The sequence below is a fragment of the Mauremys reevesii genome, linkage group 3, assembly GCF_016161935.1.
Source record: "Mauremys reevesii isolate NIE-2019 linkage group 3, ASM1616193v1, whole genome shotgun sequence".
NCBI lineage: Eukaryota > Metazoa > Chordata > Testudines > Geoemydidae > Mauremys > Mauremys reevesii.
In genome coordinates this window covers 109,368,233-109,395,997 of record NC_052625.1, presented here as the reverse complement: position 1 = coordinate 109,395,997, position 27,765 = coordinate 109,368,233, and the positions used below count along the sequence as shown (strand labels likewise).

General features: G+C 43.4%; 1 long non-coding RNA gene across 1 annotated transcript; it reads right to left on the bottom strand.

The window, feature by feature from the left end:
• Positions 1-19,021: 19,021 nt before the first annotated feature.
• On the bottom strand, positions 19,022-26,638 carry LOC120400869. The gene is made up of 3 exons (XR_005596117.1): positions 26,451-26,638; positions 21,056-21,194; positions 19,022-20,023 (listed from the first exon to the last, which is right to left on the bottom strand). It is a non-coding gene; the product is annotated as an uncharacterized LOC120400869 (long non-coding RNA).
• Between the last annotated feature and the right edge of the window lie 1,127 nt (positions 26,639-27,765).

The following is a 27,765-nucleotide window of genomic DNA, read 5'->3' as shown; positions in this document are numbered from 1 at the left end:
TTGGCCTGCTAAAGCCAGGGTTGTGAGTTCAATCCTTGAAAGGGCCATTTAAAGAACTGGGATAAAAATCTGTCTGGGGATTAGTCCTTCTTTGAGCAGGGGGGTTGAACTAGATGACCCTCCTGAGGGCCCTTCCAACCCTGATCTTCTATGATTCTACTTCAATAGAGGACATTAAAAAAAAAAAAGACACTACTTTCAGGCTAATGAGCTCTATGATTGTCTATAGATCAAAGACCTGCTTGATGACAGCCATTAAAATCTTCCAGCAAAACATTACTTAATAGCTTCCATAGCATCAAGCATTCTATGGCACCAGAGTCTAGAATTTCATTACAAAATTTATCCCAAAATACTTTACAGAGTTAAAGTTTACATACACAGACTTAGGGCCTCAGCCAGCTCTCTTTAATGTCACTGTACAGATCCTATTGACCTCAATGAGAGCTGGATCAGGCTCCTTAATAATAATAGCAAAGGGAGAAAGAAATTAAGAAGTATGCACACGGGCAGGATCGCTGAGATAGTTTAGACCCAACAGTGAGATTTCTGAAAAAGTTTTACAAACCTGAATGTTCACAGAAAGTTTCCATTAAATTATTGTTAAATGTTGCCGCAAAAAATGATTTTCTAAAATAAACATTTTCTATGCACTATTTACAAGCTAACCACATGACTGGACAAAACTTGCTGCAAGGTTGGGGGTAAGAAGCCCTGCCCAGCCCCCCACCCCACACAGACTGCATAATCATGTCTCAGAGTTACAGCAATGGTACAAGGAGACCACAGAGCCTGCTGCTGAGTGACTGAAGGAGCAACAAAGGAAAGTTGCAGCTACTCACTGCTTTACTCACAAAGCACATTTGAAACAAGGTGTCAAAGTAGATGTGGGGTCAATGGGGCAGGGAGCTACTGAAATATTATAAGAACAACCCTTGAAAATATATGGCCAAACTCAGTTCTCATTCACATCAGTGTAGCTCCAGGAGAATTGACCCATTGTAATAAGAACACATTTCTTCTGGTGTGTTTTTTTTTTCCACAGAATAATTATAATAAATTGTGATTCATCAGGCAGGTCACAACGAAGCCAGTTTGGAGTTTGTCTTTCAACTATACTCCCAATTATTCACGTGCCTTGTCATGTAAGACAACGGACAGCATATAATGGCAAATTAATCTAAATTATGCCCAAATATATATGTATAAAACATCTAGGGAAAGGTGTGGTGGTTAACTTCACACATAATGTTTAAAATCCTGGGCTCAGATCTTAAATACAAACAACCAATTCCTTCCCCAAAACACCTTTAACACAAATGTGAGTTAGGATTATTAGTCTAATCCTCAGGGTGTTTATCTGTTTCACAAAATAACTAGTTCATCTGTCTCAGTTGGTATTGCCTATGCAGGAGAGACACAGTCCTGCAATATATACTAGGCTGTGGATCAGAATCCAGGTGCATGGCACAGTGATGTGCAAAGGTGTGCAAGGAGGCCATACCAAGCCATTAGTTACATTTGCTTTCTTGGTCAGTAAAATGCCCTGGTCTAAACTACACATCAGGTGATTTTCATGGATCTACTAAGGTATTTTTAAATTAGGAAAGTCAAGGAGGCTGAATCTTAATATTAGTTACAGTATGTGCACAAGAAGCCCAAAATTAGGGCCATAAATTACCGTCGAACTACAGCCGTTGACTAGAGTTCACACAAAGATCAAGTGTAGAATTTGGCCTTAGTGAAGTACATAAATGTTTGTTTTGGCCCTTCACACATACAGTCACCCATCTGCACACAACTGTGGTAATTGTGCAGCATAGGTGCACAGTGGCACACCAACATTATTTGAAAGTGGCTGTTAAAGCCTCTGCCATAAGCTTAAGTCTTAATACTCCATTAAGATGAATGGCACAGTTCACATCTATCTGAAGTTGTCTGCAGATTCGCTGCATTGGCTACATTTGGTTTGTGTTTGGGAGCTTTCTTTACAACAGTAAAGGCTAGAAACTTATTGGAGGGGAAAGAGAGGAAAGAGAAGAAAGAAAGAACACTTGGAGCCTGCAAAATCTAAATCTGTCATAGAAGCTGGACAAATACCTGGCTGTGTGGGGAAGGGACTGTGACCCTGCCACCCTCCCCACACTGCCCCCATTGCCTTGACAGAGTCCTGCTCTGAGCAGACCAGCTCAGGAGCATCTATTGCTGGAGACGCTTGGGCAGCCAGCCACACTATGTTTTAGTATGATTTATAGTTGTGTATAATTATATATACTATTATAATGTACAGATCTATATTAATTATTATTTTATTATAATATTTGCATAAAATGGGGTAAGAATCTTACTACTGTGAGAAGAGAAGGAGAACTAGCACAATGAGGGCCCTGTTTGTATTCCTTCCACACCCTAACTGATGTGTCAGGAATTCTGATACAGATATAAAGACAGACACTGTGACTGGGGGGTGGGGGTGGGGCAGCTGTGTGAGAAATCCTCACAGTCATTGGAAAGAGAAGTGCTGTTGTGTCCCATTGGAGTTACCCTGATGGGATGTGAAGGCAGCACAGTCTCAGATGTGGAAACAAAAAGCTTCTTCAATAGCACAAATTAGTTACCTAACAGACTGAATGAAGGGACTTCATTTTTTAAGGGTTTATTTATTTATCGATATTTAAGGGTTTATTTATTTATTTATTTATTAAAGACAGATCCCCAGGGTGGGAAATCCATGGAAAAGGAAGTGGTGCCTACAATAATGGGGTCTTGGTCTATGACTAGGGCTCCTGTGTACCACAGTAATAATCATAATATTTACAAATGAGAGGTTTAATGTGAAGAGGAAAAAAAGAGAGTGACCTGAAAGATCTGGACATCAAAGCTCTTAGTCTTTTGAATGCATTAGCAGGGATGGGAAGCACAAGCAAGGTTTACATTTACAAGACACCCCCCCGCCAAAAAAAAAGAATCAGTTCAATTCCCTGCCACACTTCACAGTAAACTATTCAGCACCTCCCATTTGGTATTTTCCCCTTCAGTTCCAACACACTCAGATCTTTAGCAGTAATGAACTACAGGACCTGCTTCTCTGTTTTGTTCCTCCAGTGGAACTACTGTCCAGACAAATAGGCCAAATTCATCTGAGTCAGTAGAGTTACTTACAATAGGGATGAATTTGGCTAAATAGGTGTAGCAGTGTAGTCACATGCTATATTATGCAGTGTTTCTCAACCTGTCAGCACACAGCTACAGCCCATGTGACATCTTCAGGGCCATACAGGTAGTATATATGTTGTATGGATGCAGCCAACATAACACATAGAGAGCTGTATATGCGGCCCACAATGGTAAAGTGGTTGAGAACCACGACGTATAGCAGCACTGCTATAACGGCATTACGGCTATGCCGCTAGCGGGCTGTAGTGTAGTAGACACTTCCTAAGTTGACGAAAGGGGTTTTTCCATCAATGTAGGTAATCCACCTCCCGGAGAAGTGGTAGCTAGGTTGACAGAATCTATCAACCTTGTAGTGTCTACATTAGGGGGGTAGGGTTGACCTAACTATGTCACACAGGGCATGAAATTTTTGACAGCCTTGACAGCTAGGTTAACCTAAGTTTTAGGTGTAGACCAGGCCAGAGTCACAGGATAACTAGAAAACAGAATTACAGATGTACTGTGTGTTATTCTACAAGTCACATCCCATCAGCATTATTTATTTATATTATAGTAACACCTTGTGGCCCCAGCCAGGATCTGGCTCTATTATGCTAGGTATGGTACAAACACATAACAACTGTCACTGCTGCAAAGAGTTTACAACTGAAATAGACAAGACAGACAAAGTGTAGGAGAAAGGAAGTATCATTATCCCAGTTTTGCAGATGGGGAACTGAGCCACAGAGAGACTAAATTATTTGCCCAAGGTCACACAGGAAGTCTGTGACTGACCCAGGAACTGAACATTTGTATCCTGAGTCTGAGTCTAGTGCAGGGGTCGGCAACCTACAGCACGTGTGCCGAAGGTGGCATGCAAGCTGATTTTTCATGGCGCGCAGGGCAGGCTGAGCTGCTCAGCCCGCCGCCGCTCTGGGGTTCCTGCTGCTGGCCCCTTGCCCCACTCAGCACCCGCTGCTGGCCTGGGGAAAGGAACCCCAGGCTGGCAGCAGGCTGAGACCCCAGCTGGCAGGAGCCGGTGGTGGAAACCCCAGAGAGGTGGTGGTCAGCCCACCATTGCTCTGGGGTTCTGGCTACTGGCCCCTTGCCAGCCAGGGTACCCGCCGCAGCCCCACTCACTTTGCTTCCGGTTGGAGTTCCAGCACAGGCCCCCTGCCAGACAGGGTCCAGGCTTCCAGCCCTGCTCAGCCCTACCAGCCACCAGCTCCACTCACCTCAGCTGCTGATCTGGGGTTCCAGCCGCTGACCTCCTGCCAGCCCGTTATCAACTGATAACTCAGAAGCCTGTGTGCAGCTTAAAGTATCTAAATAGGTGCCACCAGACATTGGAAAACTCAGCAAGGAATAGCAAGGGCAAGGATCACACTAAACTAATAAGATCTGCATTTTAATTTCATTTTAAATAAAGCTTCTGAAACATTTTGAAAACCTTATTTACTTTACATATAACAGTAGTTTCGTTATATATTGTAGACTTATAGAGAGACCTTCTAAAAAACATTCAAATGTATTACCGGCACGTGAAGCCTTAAATTAGAGTGTATACATGAAGACTCGGCACACTACTGCTGAAAGGTTGCCGACCCCTGGTCTAGCGCAAGATCCTTCCTCAGCCACCTATACAGGTAACATTTTCAAAAGCACTTAAATGTCCAATTGACTTTCAATGGGACTCATGTTCCTAAGTCACATAGGCACTTTTGAAAATTCAACTTTATATCATTTGGGCAGAAGATGCCCTGTGTTTTCTGAAGACAGAGAAACAGAGCATAGGAAAACATGAAAAAAAATCTAACATTGCACAAATACAGCACATGGCCATTGCTGCACTTTGTAATAATTACTAACTAGGTTTTACAAAGCCTTTTGTTGTGAAAGAAGTTATTCCGTAAGCAATAGAAGTAAAGCTTCTCAGTAGAACCAGAAGTACTGGGTTAGTTCTTTCAATCAAATTATTTCTTTGTACTGTTGCCTTCTTGTATGGAAATAATAGTGAGATAATGTAAATAATTCCTCTAGGTTCAAGCCCTACCTAGAGTATCCTCAACAGTAATGATTGTTAAAGAGGGGGAAATATCCTGGCTCCTCTAGCTCTAATAGTGGATAGGGAATCGTGCTAGTTGAAACTTGCTTATAATACTCCAGTTGGTGCTGTGATTCATCAACAGAAAAGCAGGCTGAAGCATGCAGGGAGGTTTGTTTTTCCAGTTGTGACTTTGAGCAAGTCCAAACTGATGTAACTAGTCATCACTTTGACTGTTAACACATCCATGCAGGGCTCACTGCACACAGTTGTTGTTCCTGAGCAGAGTGGGTGGAGGTGGTAGTTCCAGGAAAGTGGATGGAGTAGAAGTTCCAGGAAAGTGAGCATCACTTGATCAGTGCATGGATTGACATGGGAGAGTAGCATATGTAATAAAATATCACATTTAGACATCATTATATCTTGTGTGTCTGGATATTATAGAAGCTTTCAACAGATGACTAAGTGACACAATTACTGAACTAGAATCTTGACATTCAGCGCATTCATTATGGCTGCCTAGACAGATTAAAACAATCACATTTGCTCTTTGTACCAGAAGGTCATAAGCTCTTTAGATTTTGACGATTCAAGTGCCTTTTCAAATGTATTAGGCAAAATAATAACAATATATTAATTTATTTTTTGAGCAAGTCCTATTACATATGGTCCCTCCTATATGGTGTAGGTCATGTGATGCCTCCAGTTCAGCTATTAGCCAAGGAAGTTACTCTAAGCCAGGGGTTCTCAAACTGGGGGTCACGACCCCTCAGGGGTTGTGAGGTTATTACCTCGGGGGTCGCGAGCCATCAGCCTCCACCCCAATCCCCGCTTTGCCTCCAGCATTTATAATGGTGTTAAATATATTAAAAAGTATTTTTAATGTATAAGGGGGGGTCGCACTTTGAGGCTTGCTATGTGAAAGGGGTCACCAATTCAAAAATTTGAGAACCACTGTTCTAAGTTATCAATTTAATAGCAAAATGATTGGAGGGTGATTACATAACTTACATCAGTTCAGTGTCATGTCATCTAAGCCATTAAGTATTTGTTCATGGATTAATATGTTGCACTAGAGCATCTCTGATCACAGTTTGCAATGAGATGTTTAATAGGAAATGCAAATATCATTTACTCCCACATTAAGGCCCATTTAAACTACTGTAACAATGTAAGGCCCCTTACTGTAAATGAGAATCAGGCCTTGTGTAAAGGAAGTGACCTCATTCCATACGTGACTAATACAATACAGCACTTCCACAATGTTCAAAGACACAGAAGCAATATGTTTTTGTGATGTCGGTATAATCCATGTACCACTTCAATAAAGATGCATTTTATCACACTAGACATAAACAGGCAGCTTTAAGGTAGGGTGGAATCACTCTATGTTGTCCATGAATATTAAAATCACAAGCAGTGTGGCTAGAAGGCAGAAAATCTGCATATTCATGAATAAAAGCCTGGCAAGTATGATAAAAGCATCCCCTTTATTGATCACAAGCTGCTCTATTAGATTCAGATAATAAAACCAAATAATGTTACAACCTTTAAATGCTGGAGTTCACCAAATCTGAGAGGCTGCATATTAATATTGGTAGTCCAAAGGGCAAGCTGCTGTTACCTGTGTAAGTACATGTGGTGCTGTGATTACAAAGGGTAAGAAGCAGGAGGCAGGGATGAAAAAGAGAAGAAAAAACCCCTATAAAAATAAACACTCTATAATAAATATAAAACTATGCCCCAAGGCTGGAGCTTTTCCTTTTCAAAGTGCATGGCCTGGGGTGTGCCTGTTGTGAGCATGATGGGGTTGCTGATGGTAAAACCCAGCCTAATACAAAGATTACTTTGTTATGCTTCCTGACGATTTATGCTTAGTGATTGTAGCCCGGGCTCCATTTTCTGGATTTGGTCAGTTGATCATTTGCCCGCTGGTTTATCCCCCTCTCCTTTTCACCTCCAAATAGCCAGGCTGAAGTTTAATATAGGCCTTTGAGTTCATTAATCCTCTGTGCTCATTAAGTTTATTCATTAGCTGTGATTAACAGGGGAAAGCTTGTACTGATGGGGGATTTATCCAAGCATTTCTAAAACTTGCTATCGGCTCGTACAGAAACCTAGAGTAGACCCCCAAAATGACAATACTGCACTCATTATATTACATTTTAGCTCCCCAATTATCATTTCATGGTAAGGAGGGGAAGCACTTATACAGCACATTGTATAATGCTGACAGATGCCGATCAGGGGGATTGAACCTGAAATCTCTCTGAAGCTTACTGTATGAGCCTCAGCTGCATGAGCTAAAAGCCACATGCCTGTTACTCAAGGCTGTAGCAGACTCATCAATTGCTAGGTGGTCTAGATGTCACTAGAGGGGAAACAGCATCACATTAAGCAGGCATGGGTTACACTTCACTTTTTCACAAAAATGTATCAATATTAACTAATTAATGACTGCCCAATAAATATTTTATGTTTAAAACAGATGCCCGCCTCAGCATTTGAATTGTACATCTGTCATTATGTTATGTAATATATATACTCCACAGTCATTAAACTCTAATTACACACAAAAAGGCTACATTAAAGTAACATTATTAAGTTTGCAAAGCCAGGTATTCAAAAGTTAGGAAATACCAGAATTAAGGTGGTTGGTGTGCTGTATCAGGCTATCACACACTGCAGTGCTTAGAACACCCTCCTGAAACAGAGGAGACCCCCATTCAAATCTGAGTTTTGAGCATGCATAGTATTCTATACCTCTTAATATGTCCAAAGCACTGCTCTTATTGACTTCAGTTACAGCTGTGAGTACTCAGCTGTCCTGCAAATCAAACTCAGGGCCTTATGTCAAGCATTCAACTCTCTCTTCCTGCAGAACTCTGCCTCATTCACTACATGTGATGGTTCTTTGGTACTCAGGACTATGAGTCACCCTGTTATCCCCTGCCTCCAGGCAGTCTTGCTTGTAGTGGCTTGCGCCCACCCACTTCCCAGCACCCAATAAGACCACTGCCTTTCAGTCATTCAAGCACTCTCCTCTGGTCTATGTCAGCCCTGTCTTCACCTTGCAGTCCCCGAGTCCCATTGACTCATTCCCCTGTGATATCCAGTCACTATCACTGGCTACACACAGAAAGAACAAAGTTTTAACTAGAAATGACAGACAGTGATGGAAGCAAATGGTGACAACAGCAAACAAAATCATAAAACAACAAGGAGTCCAGTGGCACCTTAAAGACTAACAGATTTATTTGGGCATAAGCTTTTGTGGGTAAAATACCTCACTTCTTCAGATGCATGGAGTGAAAGTTACAGATGCAACGCCTGTGAAGAAGTGAGGTTTTTTACCCATGGAAGCTCATGCCCAAATAAATCTGCCACTGGACTCCTTGTTGTTTTTGTGGATACAGACTAACAGGGCTACCCCCTGATACTTAAAATCATAAAACGTGAACCAGATCCTACACTTAGTAATAGTTAGCATTCCTTTCTAATAAAATAGGTTTCCCCCCCAAAATTCAGCCTGTTGCAGAGCTGGTTGACTTCACAGGAACCAGAATCCAAACTTTCATCAGAATCTCCCCACTCCCAAGATGTCTTCTCTGTGAATAGATTCAGGGTACCTCTCCCTCCTCTGTGTTATACTGAAACAGGCGTTGGTTTGCCCTGTTTAGGAATAGAAACAAATGTCTTGTTGTTATGTCGGGTTTTTTTTAACCTTCAAGCGGTTTCAGTTGTTTTCAGTTGTCTCTGATGGGTTTCCATGGAAAGTCTTGGTATTGAGTAAGTCTAAGCAAATGAGACTTGCATTTCATCACCAGCTAAACCGGGCAGGATGACACCACTATCTTGCCTGAATGGGCCATCACTGAAGCACAGTGTCCCCTGGTGATTAAGTTTTACTCCAAGTCCACCATTGTTCCTTAAATATTACCCATAAATACATCTTGCAAGTAGCAATGATTATGATTCTTGACAAGTTATAATCTTTATGTAGATACCGTATGTGTTACTCTTTATGGATAAGTATCCTGTAAGACATGTGTTTGGGGTAATTTGTCAGATCTGAGTTATTTGCCTAGGAGCTTCTGTGTCACACTACCCACCTTCCAGGTCCTCCCATTGGGGTCTGATGATAGTGGGTGGGCTCAGCACTGCACAGGTCACCTTCAGAGGTTCCTCTTTTCTCCTTTCCCTGGAGGCCTTTGACTCCCAGTTTTTATTTTACATAATTAATATAATGAATTAATTTCACCCATTGAATTTACTTATTGAATGGGTCCCAGTCATTTATATCCATTGAACATCTTTGGGGCAGAATTTTTAACACAGATGCCTGAAGTTAAGCACCTATACTCAAATTTAGGCATACAAATAAAAGTGGGCTGATTTTCATAGGTGCTGAGCACCAACAATATGAGCTGTGCCTGGTCAGCACTTCTAAAAATAGGCCAGATTCATTTAAGTTCCTGGCTTTGCGTATTGTTAGAGACTTTTGACCTATAACTCAGTATACAATCTAGGCAAGAGTGTGGGAGGCCCTTGCCCAGGAATTATTCTACATAATACATAATCAAATGTCTTTATATTTTGTTAAATATACTGAATTTGCCACCAGGAGTTTTTGGGATGGTGCACGGTAAATTAAAGCGTGTAGAGGAGTCTGCTTTACTCTCCTGCTAGATGCTTTTCCTGTGGCATCTTGCTTACACTTCCCTGCCCCTTAATACATATTCTACACTAATTTTACACTCCCTTGCATACCTAATTTGGTATAAGTTACACTACTTTTCTACTCTACACCCTGCACCTCTTTCCTATTCACATCAGTGTTTATGTCACCACTGAATTTGGCGCACTTCCACTGACCTTCACGGTCTTTCACATCTCATCTGAATTTGGCATCTAGTCAATTAAAATTGAATTAAAAAAAACCTAAATATTTAGAAATATTGAGCACCTGAAATTTTCTTTAAAAAAAAATTTGGGGGCACGTTTTTGTTAAAAGTAAACAGCTATTTTTGAAGTGTGGGCAGGACCGTAGGCTAAAATTTTCAATAACATCTAAGGGACTTAGGAGGACACATCTAACTGAAAACTAATGGCACTAGTGCTCCTAAATTTTTACACTTTTGGAAATCCTATTTCTAGTATCAACCATGGTGGGCTTCTGATGTGGCATTGTTATTATGATTAATGATTACTATATTGTTGTTTGTTTATACAGCTCCACAAAATGCATATGGCACAGAAATAAAAGACAATGAAGGTATGTCTATGCTAGAATGCTACAGCAGCACAGCTACAGTGCTGAAGCTGTGCGGTTGTATCCTGTGGCATGCCGTGACATTTTTAGTCAGGCACGGAGCAACTTTTTAGTGAACAAATTTTGCACTAAACTTTGCGTCCTGACAAAGAATTATTTGTCCTGCTAGCTCTGTTCTATCATAGAAGATTCAGTTCTACTCTTGGCTGTTCTAGGTGGTCCAAACTTTCTAATGACATTCCACAAGATGGTGTCTTCCAGCTAGTATGACCTGGAACATGAGATTTGTGAGAGGTCACATTGTGTAGAAGATGCTACTTTGTTCTACAGTGTGCATTCGGGGGCTGGATGGAATTGTCACATGGGCCAGATCCAGCCTGCAGGTCACCAGATGGGTCAAATTTTTTTGAATTCTGGGACATGCGATGCATGCACTGCATATATAGCCACTGGCTGTAGTGCTATAGTGTAGATACTTACTGTTATGATAAAAGGGGTTCTTTCACTGCTGTAGAGCATGACATTTTTCACAACCTTGAGTAATGTAGTTAAGACAACCTAATTTTGTAGTGAAGACCAGTCTTTAGTCTGATCTTCACCTTGCTTACACTGCTTTTACGCTGGTGTAAGCCCACTGACTTTATGCCTAATTCATACTAGGGTGATAAGACAATTGGACCCAAAGTCACTATCCCAAAGACCTTAGGGCCCCGATCCTGCAAATTGTAGTGTGCAAGTGAATTTCTGTGCCTGTGTGGAATCCCTGTGGATGCAGTAGTCAATGTGCATGCCCCACATGGCAGGATTGGGCCCTAAATTAAGAAGGTGAGAAATTCAGTGGGGAAAGCAGACAAGCATTAAAGAAACATGATTATGAAGATGCTGAACTTAAGGATACAAGCATTATGAGGGTTACAGGTGAGATTTATCTCTCTCTCAGAACATATTTCCTTGATTCACTAAGGGTATGTCTACACTACCAGATTAGTTCGATTTAACTTAATTCGAATTTGTGGACTCGACCTTACAAAGTCGAATTTGTGTGTCCACACTAAGGACACTAATTCGACTTTGTGAGTCCACACTAACGGGGCAAGCGTCGACTTTGGAAGCGGTGCACTGTGGGAAGCTATCCCACAGTTCCCGCAGTCCCCGCTGCCCATTTGAATTCTGGGATTTCCCTACAATGCATGCTGGAGGGAAAAATGTGTCGAGGGTGGTCTTGGTAACTGTCATCATTCAACGTGCTTTCGGACGTCTCAAGGGGAGATGGAGGAGCTTACTGACTCGCTCGGATCTCAGCGAAACCAATATCCCCATTGTTATTGCAGCTTGCTGTGTGCTCCACAATCTCTGTGAGAACAAGGGGGAGACCTTTATAGTGGGATGGGAGGTTGAGGCAAATCGCCTGGCTGCTGATTACGCTCAGCCAGACACCCGTGCGATTAGAAGAGCCCAGCGGGAAGCGCTGTATATCCGGGAGGCTTTGAAAGCTAGGTTCCTCAGGGAGCAGGGTAACCTGTGACTGTTCAGTTTCTTTACAGAGAAGCTGAACCTGCCCCTGCTTCAGTTACTGTTGACTTTCTTCTGTGGTTACATACCCCATTCACCACGTTTCCCCCCTTCCAACACACGTTTAAAAATAAAGTTAATGGAACATTGTTAATTAACAACGTTTTCTTTATTAATGAATTCGCGTTAAAGGGTTGAAACAGGGACGCAAACTGTGGTGGGTAGGGTCAGGGGCGGCTCTACAAATTTGGCCGCCCCAAGCAATGATGCCCGGGAGGCGCCCCCGAGCCGCGGGAGCAGCGGACCTGCCGCGGGCATGACTGCGGAGGGTCCGCTGGTCGCACGGCTCAGCTGGACCTCCCGCAGCTGCGGGCGGTACGCTGGTCCGGCGGCTCCGGTTGAGCTGCCGCAGTCATGCCTGCGGGAGGTCCAGCCGAGCCGCGGGACCAGCGAACCGTCCGCAGTCATGCCTGCGGGAGGTCCAGCCGAGCCGCGGGACCAGCGGACCGTCCGCAGTCATGCCTGCGGCAGGTCCGGTCGTCCCCGGGCTCTGGTGGACCTCCCGCAGGCATGACTGCGGCAGGTCCACCGGCCCAGCCTGCCGCCCCCCTGGGAAAGGGCCGCCCCAGGCGGCTGCTTGCCCCGCTGGGCTCTAGAGCCGCCCCTGGGTAGGGTGTGCAGTGATGTTAACACCGCTTCTACACTCGAGGAATGACAGGCTCCTGCTCCTAGAGTGGTCTGCAGTGCCGGACTGGTTGTTTCAACGGAGCCTGCCATCCCTCCTTTTTGGGACTCTGTGTGCGGGGGCTACGTGACCTTGTGGCGGGGGAGGACGGTTACAGATTCCCCTGCTGTGTGGCTCTGTGGTCCGGGACAAGGACCGCTGCATAAGTTCTGTAACCGCTCTCCCATGACACAAAGTCACGTACCCCCCACCCACACAGAACATGGAAAACACCTTCCAGACCGACCAGGGTGCCTACTGACTGCACTGTGTGTGTGACCTGCTGTTGATCCTGCCCCCGTGTCTGTACCCTGGTAAAGGTGACTGTCCTATGCAATTAACAACCCCCTTCCCCCCCCCCCCCCTTCACAGACAGTCTTCTGTAGAAAAACTTGACGGAAATAGTAATTAACAGCAAACTACTTTTAATAATCAACTACACAGTTAGGGGATGAAACTGGGATTGGGGCTTCGGTGAGCCGGAAGGGAAGGACTTCTCAACATTTAGGGAATGAGAGCCTTCTTGTATTTGTGCACTCTGCAGGGGTGCAGTGACAGTTTTCACGGCCCCTGTCGCCCCTCCTTCTTGTTACTTTGGGTGAGGAGGGTTTGGGACTTTGTGGCGGGGGAGGGCGGTTGCAGATACAGTGCAGGGGGGCTCTGTCCTCCTGCCTGTGGTTCTGCAGAACATCCACAAGGTGCCGGAGTGTGTCAAATTTTCCCTGGGCATTTCCTGTGTGGCTGGTCAGAACATCCAAGCTCGGACTGCTGTCCAGAGCGTCAACAGAGTGGTGCACTGTGGGATAGCTCCCGGAGCTACTAAGGTCGATTTCCGTCCACACATAGCCTAATTCGACATAGCCATGTCGAATTTAGCACTACTCCCCTCGTCGGGGAGGAGTACAGAATTCGAACTAAAGAGCCCTCTAGGTCGAACTAATTAGCTTCCTGGTGTGGACGGGTGCACGGTTAAGTCGAATTAACAGTGCTAAATTCGACATAAACTCCTAGTGTAGACCAGGCCTAAGAGTTGCTTCTGACTGATTAAAGTTATGTGGTTGAAGTGGTCTGGTGGGGGTTGGAAATCTTTAGTTAAGCTGATCCATTTTCCCCTTCTTACCTTAAATGGAGTTTCACAAGTTTTGCATTTACTCACATCTACAGACCATAAGATAATTAAAAATGTAAAATCTAATTAAAATTAAGATGATCTAAAACACTCATCTAAAAAGTGAATCAAATACCTTATATCTTTCTTTAGAAGACATGACTTCTATCATATGTAATTACTTTCCCTGTGGCTGGCCTAGTAAAGATCCAGCTTCTAAAGGAGGACAGCTTCTATTTAAAAAGTGCATGATAAAGATTCAGACACTAAGAGCTTCACCTGCAAGATGTTCAACACCTGGCTTTAATCCAGCAAAACATTTAGGCACACACTTAATTTAGAGCACATGAACAGTCCCATCCACTCCATTGGGATTATTCATGTGCTTTAAGTTAAGCACATTTCTAAATACTTTGTTGGCTCAACATCAGCTTGCTCATTACTAGGGGAGGTGCCACAGTTATGGTACAAGCCTATGCCTGGTGTGGGTTCAAGGTGAGTGAGTTCAAGTCCATGTTCTGCAACAGACTTCTTGTGAGATCCTGTACAAGCCACTTAGATTCTCTGGGCTCTGCCTGTAAATGGGGATACTAGTAACTCCCTACCTCACCGGGGTGTTGTGAGGCTAAGTACATTAAATATTGTGAGGTGCTCAGATACTACAATAATGGGGACTATGTAATTATCACAGATAAATCATGCAAGCCCTACAGGAAGGCAGTTTCTAAGGTCCCTTCTGCTTCATAAACGCAATAGAGTTGTGGGGGGACCTGAGAGTTGCCTCTGAACTTGGCAGAAGCCAAAGTATGGTTCTGTAAGGCAGTAGGGTGACCAGACATCCTGATATTATTGGGACAGTCCTGATTTTAGGGGACTTGTCCAGCGTCCTGACCTTACATCAGTCAGGACGCCCTTTGTCCCAATATCGTGGACCGTCCAGACCACAGCCACGGTGCCACCACTCACCACTTCCTGGGGCAGCTCCCAGCACCTGCATGCTGGCAGGAGTGCCATGTGCTGCAAGGGCAGGGCTTGCAGGTGCTGGGAGCGAACAGAAAGCCCTCCACCCCCCCACACACACCTGACCCCACCTGACTCATGACCCTAGGAACCAGAGGGACCAGCCTGCCGGATGCTTCCCGGGACAGGAGCCGCCCCAGGTAAGCACCCCCCACCACACCCCCTGGCAGGTCCCTCTGGCTCTTAGGGTGGGGGGGCTCTGTGTGCTGCTGGCACCTGCAAGCCCTGCTCTGCAGCTCCAGCAGCTCCCATTGGTGCTTTTCCTGGCCAATGGGAGCCACGGAGCTCGCGCTTGTGGCGGGTGCAGCACTTGGAGAGTCTGGAGACTCCCCTCACTACTCTCACCCTAGGAGCCAGAGACCTCCCAGCAGGGCTGGTGAGTTGGCCAGGGAAGGATGCAGGATGTGATGGAGTGAGTGTCGGGGAGGTGTGTGGGGGGCGCTGGGCTGTGAGGGAGGTTTGTGTGTTTTGGGGTGCTAGACAGTGAGGGAGATCTGTGTGTGTCAGGGCAGTGGGCAGTGCGGGTCTGTGTGGGGCATTGTGTAGTTGTGGTGGTGGGGCTGTGGGGAAGGGCAGTGGGAGGGAAGAAGAAAGGGAGGGAGGGGAAATGTGTCTGTATTGGGAAACTAGCGAGTGAAGGGTTCTGTGTGGGGTGCTGGGCAGCTGTGGTGGGGCTGTGGGCAGGGGGGCACTGGGCGGGGTGTGTGTGCACAGCACTGTGCATTTGTGGTGGAAGGGTTGTAGGGGGGGCTCTGGGCATAATGGATCCAGGCGGCACTGGGCAGGGGAGCTGTGTGGCGCAGCATGGCCCACCCCCAACAGGAAGGGGCACGCTGGTAGCACAGGGCCAGGCGGACCAGTGCGCCTCTGGCTCCGGTCGGGGCTGTGCACCTGTGTCTTGTCATCATCCTCCCACCCCACCCCCGCTGGCCCAATGTGTCCTGATATTTCACTCTTGTGAGCTGGTCACCCTATAAGGTAGTGACCTAACTCTGTTAGGAGTCACTTATGTATGTGCCATGTTTGTAGTTAGAGTTGAGAAAATAACAGAAGTGATTTTTTTCCCAATAATATTTACTTGAGCATTTTATTATGAATTCACTTTGGTTCTGCTCACACACCTTTTGGATTCTTGTTCTACAAACACTAGTCTGTCACTTGGGTTTTATAAGTAAAATTGTTCACAGAAAGGAAATTGAAAAGTTCCTTGCTTGAATACTCAAGGAGCAAACATTTTTAATTTGCACATACAAGTATTCATGCTGGAATTATTAATTATTATTATTAATAATAATAATAATCATGTTTATTATGGCAGTGCCTAAGGACTAACAAGAATGGGACCCCATTGTGCTAGGCACGGTACAATCACAGAGTAGTAGACAGTACCTGCCCCGAATAGCATGTAATCTAAATAGACAAGACAGACACAGGTTGTGGGAGGGGTAGAACACACAGAGTGAATTACTGATGGCAGCAATTGTCATGTTAGTTCCATAATTTGTATTTATTTATTTATTGTGGGGTGCGTTTAGTTAAGAGAGAATAAGATACATGGAAGTAAAAGTGAAGGGAGAGGGGACATCGAAGGGAGGGAGAGTGAGGGGGTCAGGGCAGGGAGGAAGAGGGGTAGGTGTGGATGAAGCTAAGGTGAAGAGACTGTGAGGGAATGGGAGGCCTGGAGCAAACAGCCAATCAGCACAGGGTACAGAAAGTCCTGTCTAAACTGAGTAGTCTCTTGGTTTATCCAGGGCCACGATCAAGTGTCTTGATGTTTTTGGTCTTTTGGCCTCGAGATGAAAACTTTGTCTGTGTCTTGGGAACCTTGAAGTAAAAAAAAAAATTATCTAAGTTCTCTGAATGTCTGAAGGTCCTGGCTTCGGCTGCTTCTGCAGGCTACTCCTACTGGCTGGAGTTCATGGCTGACTCCTTGACTGCATCCAATCAAGGAGGAGGGACATGTAGCTTGTTTTGACCAGTCACAACTAAGCAGCACAGCTCAGGTGTTGAATAGTCTCTATTTGTCCCTAGACTAAAGAATTTTAAAAAAAAGTTGATTATATTCAAATCATGAATAAAACAAAGCAAATTAAAATCTGTTCATGGATGTTCTATGAACAAAAAAAGAGACCTACATTCACTGAATAAAGCACTCATTGCAAATTATTTGTACAGCTTTATTTGGAGTAGAGACAGGACCTAAATATACATATGGATATGAAGCTATGTCAGAATATTAAATATATAAAATCTTTCTTGCTACCTGCATGTGATATATCAGCATGTCCAGCAAGGCAGCAATGAGCATTGTATCATCCCTTTAGTTTTCATAGCATGAGTGATAAATGACTATATTGGAATGCATAACATCAGCCTTGCTAACTTTCACGGACAGTACATCAGAGGAGAGCAATCCAATTCACGGAACTCTCAACACTTCAAAAGGAAGTGAGAGATACAAGCCATTAGGAAGAATGGGCTCTCATTGTTTTCCTGTGCTGATTTAGCAGGGTGCCAATAACGCCCCCAATACAACCTGCTTGGGATCATTTAATCAAAAGAAAGCAGCAAGGAGCATCCATTTTCTCAATCATATAATTTGCACAGTGATACACAGAAGAATTTTCATCTGCTTTGTCACTCTTAAAGGAATGTGAGCATAAGTGGCAAGATTTCACAGTTACAGTAGTATGAGTTTCCTGGGGGGAACTCTCCTTTCTACCTGCATGCTCATCAATTGTGACTTAGATTGATCAATGACTGAAGCACCAAAAATCAGTTAAAATCCAGCTTTTGAGAGGAAGGTGCATGGAATGATATTCTGAAAAGACCTCAGACAATTTATTTAATTATTTTCTTTGTTGGGTTTTATTAGGTGAATTCATTGAATTCTGCAGGACTCCCATTTTATTGCATTATGGGGGAGCTGGTGAAGATGCTGCAAATGCTTTGTGCCATATCATCACAATTGAGTGTCCTTCCAGAATTTGAGTGTGTGAGTTGGTGCTGAAATCACCATGAGAATAACTTTCCTCAGAAAAAACAACAAGGAGTACTTGTGGCACCTTAGAGACTAACAAATTTATTTGGGCATAAGCTTTCGTGGGCTAAAACCCACTTCATGAAAGCTTATGCCCAAATAAATGTGTTAGTCTCTAAGGTGCCACAAGTACTCCTCCTTGTTTTTGCTGATACAGACTAACACGGCTACCACTCTGAAACTTTTCCTCAGGAAAGTATCTTCCTCACTTTGGGCCAGATGGGGACCTCCATACTCCCACTGGTGACTAGGTACTCACACAAGCAGCCCCATTGACTTCACTGTGATTATCTGCTCACCAGTGAGTAAGATGGTTACAGTCTGGGCATATGGCAATTCCTTCCCCCATGGGTGGCATGTGACTCCAGCATCCAGAGATACAGGGCCTGAGTGTCAAAAGCTCCCTAGAAGCATAGGCGCTGACTCCGTGGGTGCTCTGGGGCTGGAGCACCCACGGGGAAAAATGCTCCCTAGACTGCCCCAGCTCACCTCCACCTCCGCCTCCTCCCCTGAGTGTGCCGCGTCCCCACTTCTCCTCCAAGTGCTTGGTGCCGCAAAACAGCTGTTTTGCAGCGTAACAAGCTGTGAGTGGGAGTGGGGAGGAGCGGGAACCTGGCATGCTCAGGGGAGGAGGTGGGGATTTGGGGAAGGGGGCCAATAGGGGCAGAGAGGGGGCGGAGTTGGGACGGGGACTTTGGGGAAGGGGTTGAAATGGGGATGGAGCAGAGCCAGGAGTGGAGTGGAGTTGGGGCTGTGGGAGTTGAGCACCCACCGGCACCAGGAGACATTGTCTCCTATGCCTAGAAGTGTGTGTGTATGGGGAGTGGGGGGCACCAGTGCCTGGATAGTGGCCCTGCCCCCTGCTTCAACACTGTTAAAAGAGAATTGCAATGATTTGTATAGTAATTTTGTCTACATTTTGAAGATTTCAAAAGAATAACAGAACATGCTTATTGACTTAAGGCTAAATACTTACTTGAATTTCCTTTTATTTTTAAATAAATAGCTCTGGCTGGTTTAGAGATCATTGGTGGAAAATATTTTCCATGACTATGTTATTTTCCCTGTCAGTGTCATTAACAGAATCGTGCCCAGTTTTCGCATGAAAGAGTTTAAAACTCTGCCACTGTACACATGCCTCAATATAAAAATCTGTACAAAGTGCATTTCAATTTTTGTGGTGTAATTGATTTTGCTGGGCAGACCAAGAGGTGCAGAAAAAATTCAAAGCTGCACATTTTTCAGAAAGAAGCCTTTTTAAAATCTTTAAAACTACTTAGTCAATTTAATAAACCGTTTCAGAAAAACCTTGCAATTTTCAAGTCTAACAGATTTGCCAAGGGTAAGGTTACAAATGGGACAAATACAAGGTTTGATAATGGAGGTTGCTTGCAACTTTAATATGGAGAAGCTAATACCCATTATCTCCCTTCTTAATTATCATAGTATCTGACTGCCTCCTGCCATTACCTAACTCTCTATTTCTCAATCTCCCTATGTCTTTATGTGGACCTTAATATTGCTTGTTTCTTTAAAATTCTTGGGAGGAGGTCAGATTATGATAAGGGCCATGAAGGCAGGTAAGTAGGTAACTGGATAGATAGATTAGATAATGGCAGGAGGCTGCAAAGTCTTCTCTCCCAGCTGCATCTGTGTTCTCCATGTAGAGAGAAGGAAGGGAGGTTTCTGGACCAAGTGCCTCAGGTGTGTCTTTATGTTCTTGTTTTACCTGTTCACTCACTAACAAATGTAATTGTGATTTATCAGAAACCCTGGGGTAGAAATACAAACAGATAATTTTGGTTGAAAGAATGAGGCCCTGGTCTTCTAAAATGCAGAACATGCTGAGACCAAAGGTTATTTTCTGTAGATAATTTAGTGAAACGTGGCAGCCTGTCAATGTTAGGAGTGAAACCCACAGTTTATCCGTAGAAATGTTTTAGCAAAAGCTCCAGCAGTACAAGCTTTCCCATCAATGTGGCTCAACTATGAGCTGGAGCGATAACTTCTGGGGATGGAAGAGTAGTTCATTCTCCATGATCATTTAGTCTTTTGCCTTTCTGCTGAGAACACCAGTAAGGATAAACACTCAGACCCAGATCCTCCCTTTGATTTCATCTTCAAAACAGCTGTGCTCCAGATATAAACTGTTTAGAAAAATAGAGCAGATAAAGACTGGTTAATAAGGTGATTCATATCCTGGGCAAAAAGGCCCGATGGCCTCTCTCCCCTTCCTGGTTAGCTTGTGTTTTGTAAAAAACAGTGCATGCATGTGCATATATATATATATATATATATATATATATATATATATATATACTTTCAAAGGGCTTTGGTTTTGAGAGTCCTTAACATTCAGTCATTGAGATGGTGAGAAAGAGAGAAAGAGAAAAACCTTCTCAGTGACTTTTTCTTTTCAATGAATTTTTAAGGACCCTCAAAACCAAAATCCTTTGAATTTTTGGCAGCTACAATGAGGGGTGGCATTATAAAACACTAAAAACCTGTCCAAACAGGTTTGTTTTCCAGTTGCAGCAAAAATTTCACAGGAATAGCTGTTTTAGCAAGGTTTCAACCCATGGTGGTAAGAATCTGAAAAGAACAGCTGATTTTGTAAGATGCTTTTCCCACCATGCAAATGACAGAAATCTTTCAAGATCAGCTGAGGCCAAAAATCATTGAGATTTTGGAGCCATTGAGTCCAAAGGCAAAAGAAGCCCCAATTGGGTCTAAAACCCAAGCCTCAAAGTCTATCCTAAAAGTAATTTTGATCAGGATCCCGATCTGAACCCCACTTCTTTGGTATATCCACATCCATACGTATTACTCAGCCAGAAAAGTGGGAGCTGCCTCTGAGTAACTGGAAGCAGATGTTTTTCCAGAGAAGTTTGAAAGTATAGAATGGAACTATATGTCTTCTAAGGTCATGAAACTAGATGTTATCCCTCTTCAGTAAGCTCTACCTTTGCCAAAACAAAACAAAAAAACTGATATACTGCACTCTCAGAAAACTACAGGCTAATAATACAGACCCTCAGATTACTAGGCAACACCTCACACATCCAGAGATTGTACCCTCACTGCTTATACAGTTCTAGAGATTTTGAAGATCATTTGCCTTAGAGTCCAAAAATGATGGTCCTAAATGGATATTGTCAGGAGGAAGGAAACAAACTCACCTTGACACCTGAAAATTCCTTTGTGGTGGTGATGGTGATGATGATTATTGTTATTGTGATGGTGCCTGGAGGTCTCAGTCAGGGATTAGGAAGGTGTTGTACATGTGAATGAAACAAAGATATTTCCCCTTCCAGAGAGCTAAAATTATGACAAGATGAAACAGGCGAATAAACAGAACAAAAAGTGGTGAAGTGGGGAGAGGGAGACAAGGTAACATAAAGATTGGGTACATTTGCATAAATTAATTGTCTCGGTGGTCATAGTAGCAGTAGGTGACTGCCAGTCCAAAGGAAGTTTTCAAAGAAGGATTTAAAAGAGGAGGAGGTGGCAGCTTTCTGACAGTGAGTTTTCCCCCCAATGCATTGGGGTCAGCCTGCCATGAACATGACTAGAGTGGGCATTATTTGAAAAGAAATGTGTATTGAATCAGCAGTTCTATTGCCTAACATATCATATGCACTCGCTAGATGGGGTGTTTAAATACATCATTGTGGATTGACCACAATATTATAATTGGAGAGAGTAAATGAAGAGCAATATAATGACCAAGAATGTTTATTTTGTAGAGTTACTGTATGTTCCCACATCACTCCTCCAAACTCATTTCAAAAGCTCATCTGCTCTTCCATTTCCTGCTAGGAGACACCCTCTGCCCCCACAGTTACACCCCAAGTGTTGTGAGTCATTGTGCTCCTATATGTTTCCTCTTTATTTCCATATATTATTGGAATGCCTCCAGAACAACCCTTCACTGAAAGCTGCATTCAGGGAGTCTGATTAAAATACATATTGCCATGATGACACACCAGGGCTTATTTGAATGCAGGTGGGTATTTTTCAAAGTAAAAGCTGTTAGTCACAGGGCAATAGGCCTCCATGTTGGAATGCATTTGAGAAAAGATGGCAGGAGTTTACTTTTCTGTCTCTATCTGCCAGGGCAAGAATCCCAGCTCTGATAACAAGGAGATTATTTCCTGTTCTCCACATGCCAGGGGTATTGTTCAGAGTGGCCTCATAGTGCATCACATTTTTAAATACCACAAGGACCTTGCATTTAATAAATGCATTAAGATGGTTGATCAACACGCACAAAGTACATACATACATATGCTGAAAGTCATTTCTGATCTGATTCTTAATTAGTAAATAGAAGGGCTATTCTGTGCTCACCGGACTGTATGTATCTTTTGGCATTTATTGTAGCACAATAGGAACATGATAGGGAAATTGTTGTTGTTATATTTATAGAATTGGTATTGGGATCCTGAAGCTGGAAAGAAGACTGAGGAATGAGAGGCATAAGGCTCTACTGTTATTAGCTGTATGTACACTTGCATTGAGTTTCTCCCAGTAACTAGATGCTGTTCTAATAAACCTCATCCAATTTCCACTGAAGTAAATGAAAAAGAATCCTTCAATTTTAATGGGAGTTGGGTTTTGCCTCAGTTGTGTTTTTCTTTCTGTACCTAGCAGATACACAAATGTAAATGCTCCAGATGTGGACTCAGTTGTCATTCAGCGTGCTTTAGAGGAGGTGCTCTTCTCTTCAGGCCAGCGCTATGTTGGGAAACACCTGTTTTCCATGGATTTGCTCAGAACTGATGTCATCTGTTCCGCTCCCACATGAAACACTGCGGGAGGCAAAGGTGGTCTCCTTGAGAAGAGGGAAAGGATCTGACTTTTGAGATTATGGGCATACAAAAGTAAGGAGGATAGCAATCAAATATCAGGGACACAACATTTCCATTTTGAAAAAGGAAGAATTTTTTCATCAATGGTTTATACCTCCCCACCCCCATCCTTTAAAAGTCTCTAGTAGATCTGGTCATCGTTTTCCTTCAACCAGCTCTAGACACTATCTTGCCTTTAAGACACTGAATCACACTAGGGTTATTGCAAGCCCTAACTCACTGAAAGCTATGGGAGACCTTGTGTGACTCATTGAGGAACTCTCTGGAGTTGAGGGGGGATCACAGTCCTTGCTACAGGGTTCAAAGCATGCATCCCTACATGGTCTTCTCTCTGGTTGAACATCTATTCCATCTGGACTTTTCGCATCCTTGTTAGCCCCACACAGTCCTTGTGCTCAAAGGCTACAGTTGTGACTAGCCCTTGATTGTGAAGAGCATACTAGTCCATCCATAATAGTCAAGAGGACAGTCTGTAGAACTGGAAACAAGGAAAAGAGGTGGACTTACATGAAGTAAAACTGCAACTTTGGCAGGTTTAACTTGCAGTGACTGTTTCTTAGGTTATCAAGCAAGAGGGAAGAATACAATGGTTTTGCTCATTTGTTTCTATTGCTTACTAGTGGTGGGTGAGCCTTATAGACTCTGAGCTTTTGAGAACCTCACAAAATATTTTGGGTTTGTAAAACTGTTTAAACATAAGAATTGCCGTACTGGGTCAGACCAAAGGTCCATCCAGCCCAGTATCCTGTCTGTCGACAGTTGCCAATGCCCCAGAGGGAGTGAATCTAACAGGTAATGATCAAGTGATCTCTCTCCTGCCATCCATCTCCACCCTCCGGCAAACAGAGGCTAGGGACACCATTCCTTACCCATCCTGGCTAATAGCCATTAATGGACTTAACCTCCATGAATTTATCTAGTTTCTAGTCTCCAAAACTTCCCATCTGTAATTTAAACCCATTTTCACCAGGGATGATTCACCTTTTAAAAATATATCACGCCAGAAATCAGTGGTGCCAGACCAATTTACACTAGCTGAGGATCTGGCCCATGTTTGTTATCTGGAGGGAAGCCTATGTTATGTATTAGGACAGAAGAAAATCCCCAAGAAGTTAGGCCGCCACAAATGGGTGGGGGGTGTATGGGCTGCATACTGTATCTATTTTTCCCAGGAGAATGTTTATCACTCCACTCTCTGCTGCCTTTTTTACAGTCTCTTCTAGTGGAGCACAAACCCAACTGCATTTGAATTCAGGCTGAATTTTTAAACCCACAGTGTGAGCGGGTTCAAAATTAGGCAATATGTGTTTTCCCAGGCTTGATTTATTCATGTTCTCCACCCTCCTCACCCACTTTTGCACTGATTTGCATACCTGTATTTTGATGGTGATTATGGGAGAAGCATGAATATATATACTGCATATATATATATTCATGCTTCTCCCATAATCACCATCAAAATACAGGTATGCAAATCAGTGCAAAAGTGGCTGAAGCATGAAATATATATATATCTATCTATCTATATATATCTATATATAGATAGATAGATATCTATATATCATGCTTCACCCACTTTTGCACTGATTTGCATACCTGTATTTTGATGGTGATTATGGGAGAAGCATGAAAATATATATATATATTTATATATATATATATATATATATATGAGAAAGATGTAAACATTCCTCACTTAATTTACAAGAAAATCCACAATCTCTGAGTAGGTGTGTGAATGTATGTGTGTCTAACCTGGATCTCTGCTGTCTGGCATCAGATCTTCTCATGCTTTTAGCCACTTTATAAGGCTCTGCTATTAATGTGGATATGTTTCTGTAAAACATCAGTCCCTATGTGTTTCCTGTCAAAAGCCTCATTGTATAGCATAATTGCTTTCCTGTTCTGGGTGCTGTTGCTGCCCATCAATAAATCCATGGAAACAGCAAACCTTGGTCCCCACTCCATGCTTGTAGAAGGCCACTTGGCAGCAATGATCTCTGGGGAGGTCTTGTATTTGAAATGGCCATGTGCAAGGCATGGCTAATATTGCAACATTCTCCTCTCTTGCCATCCTGATACGTTATTCCTCTTCAGACTGTCCAAAAATGGTGCTGCTAAAATCATCTTCCTCCCTCCACTGGCTTGTCATTGCCCAGCACAACAAGTTCAAGCTACTTATTCTGGCTTTCCTGGCTTCATGTGACTCTGCCTGGTCTGCATCTTTGAGCTTCTTTCCTATTTGGTTCCCCATTCTGCTTCTCCACCCCATCAATAACACAAGCTTTGATGAGCTCTTCATTCACTTCTCCCATACCTGACTTCATGCATCTTCTCACACTGTCCTATATGGAAGGAAAGATATCCTCTCCTCATAGCTTCTAATCACTTCTGCTGTGTCACCTCATTTGTAATGTCATGTCTAAATTTAGATTGTAAATTATTCAGGACAGGAAATTTGTCTCTTCATTTATTCTGCCAAGTGCCTTGCACAATTTGAACACTGTAAAATTTGGCTACACTCTAAGACTCTTTGGAAGCTATAACTGGAGCAAAGCATAGTTTTTGGCTTGTTGACTGGGGCTATTCCCAGGGCATATATTACTGCAGTGCTCCATGAGCTGCATTGGCTTCCACTTCATTCCTGGGCGCAATTCAAGGTGTTGCTTTTGACCTTTAAATCCCAAAGGCTGCACATGAATGGTTTAGAGCCTGCCCATCTCTTTATGTGGTACTACAGCTGTAGAGGTCAATTGAGCTACTTGTAGCTAGGAGCCCTCGGTTTTATATGGAAAGAGTATTTCTAGGAAGGAGCTCTCAGTGAGACCCTCAACTGGAGCACACTTCTCCCCTTGGTTTCACAGAGCTTGAATTTGTTGACCTTTGTGTCATTCTCTGTTTCCCCAGGCTATTGAGGAAGGGTGTGCAGGTGGCTGAGGAGGGTGGAAGTGGGCTGAGGTAAGTAAAGTTACTGTTATGTTGGGTTGGATGAGAGGAGAGGATTTAATGGTTATATGGATCAAATCTGTAATTTTTGGAATGTATGTTTATATTTGTTGTACCGGTGTTTAGATCGTGCTACAAAAGAAAACAAACAAACAAATAAATTAAATAAAGTACAGTAAATACATGGGGGTATCACATAGTGTAAACTCTGATCCCTGTGCTTAACAAAACTGCAAACCTTCCACACTGTTCCTCCAGTCACCTGAGAATCTCAGTGGCCTCTGATTCTGCCCAGCGCTCCCCACACTCAGCTATCGAGAGCACTAGGACCAGGTGGTGGTGCCCCTCCTGCCAGAAATGTGACCTTTGGAAAGAAATTACAGGGAGGAGCCAGACAGACACTGAACCTGGCATAGCAGCTGCAAAACAATTTCAGCAGGGACCCATGGATACTGATAATATTTTCTACAGTTTCGACTTGTCTGTGCTGATTGGCTGTTTGCTACAACCGCCTCCCATCACTTTGCTCACAGTCCCTTCATCTCAGCATCACTACCGCTCCGAAATTCCTTCCCCTCTCCTTCCCCTCCCTCTTACCCCTGCTTTGTCCCCCCCTCCGCCCCCGATCCCCTCCCTTCATCTTTCTGTTTAATTTATCCCACCCTCTGCTAAATCCAGCCCAAACAATTTAACTGTGGAACTAACATGAAATTTTCTGCCATCATGTCGATCACTCTGTTACATCGCTTTTCCTTACCTTTCTTCTGTCTTGTCTATTTAGATTGTAAGCTCTTCAGGGGCAGGAACCAGCTACTATTCTGTGCTTGTGCAGTGTCTAGCACAATGGAGCCCATTCTTGGTTAGTCCCTGGCAGGACCAGCCCCAGACCTAGCCCCAGCTGCTGCGCCAGCCCTGGACCCAGGCTCCAGCTGCTGCTCCAGCCCCAGCTGCTGCCCCAACCCCAGCGACTGACGGCTGTTTCCTGCCTGAGCCCCAGCTGCTGCTCCAGCCCCCAGCCACTGCTCTGGCCCTGGACCCAGCCCCTGACCGCTGCTCTAACGGTCAAATTTAAATTCCAGAGCACGCCCTTAGTCCCTAGGCACTTCACTGAATAAACATGATTAATAATAACAAGTAACTACATGACCAGTTAGAGTATGTAAACAAGTACAATTCATGCCTGAAAATGTTCTTCTCAGTTTGATGCTGTGAACTCATTTTTTATCCTCCCACAGCTAGATTCCTCTCCACTTACTTTACCTTAAGTTAGTTTCACATATTTATTTGCCATTGTGCTCCATAGCAACCTTTTTATTACAATAAATCCTCTTCCTATTTTATTTTTCTCTCCTGAACACTAAGTTCAATTCTCCAGATCTCATTGAAATCCATGGCTTGATATACATTTTCCTTTCTATCCTGGTACTTCTTTGCAAATCAGTAATTATCCCTGTGAGAAATCAGAATACCCAGTATATGGAATAGTCTCCTGCATTGAGATTTTTTTCTATGTAATTGTGAAATCAACTCGATATAGTATGCTTGTCTGTTACTGTGTTTTCCCCTTATTTCCTGTCAGTACTGTCTCATCAGTGGCTACTTGCCAGCGTTTCTCTGTCTTGTTCAGCAAAGCTCTGATGGGAACAAATTGAAACAAACCTAGTTTATAGGCTTTAATTCTGATGCCCTACATATAGTTCCCAATCAGTGGTAAAGGAGCTTTCCTTCTTTTTTTCCATCTGTGAAACCTCTTTTATAAAAGCTTGCCTGGACCTCTCAAAAATCATTTAATGATGAGTCAGTCATCTGTAATCTTTAATAAGCTCTCAGCACTGTATGTTGACAGCTTAGAAATTTGAGGAGGCCAAGTATAACATACGGTGTATGAGTGTTAAAGGGAAAATACTTCTGCAGGGTCAGTTATAGCTCCAAATCAGCAGAAGATGAAGCATAAATATAATAGTGTCTCAATTTTAGGTATTTGTCCAGAGTGATGCAAGAAAGTTGTAAATCAATCCTATCTTCTTTGTTCATTTTTGTTTTGTTACACTTCTAATAACCTGCTGCAAATA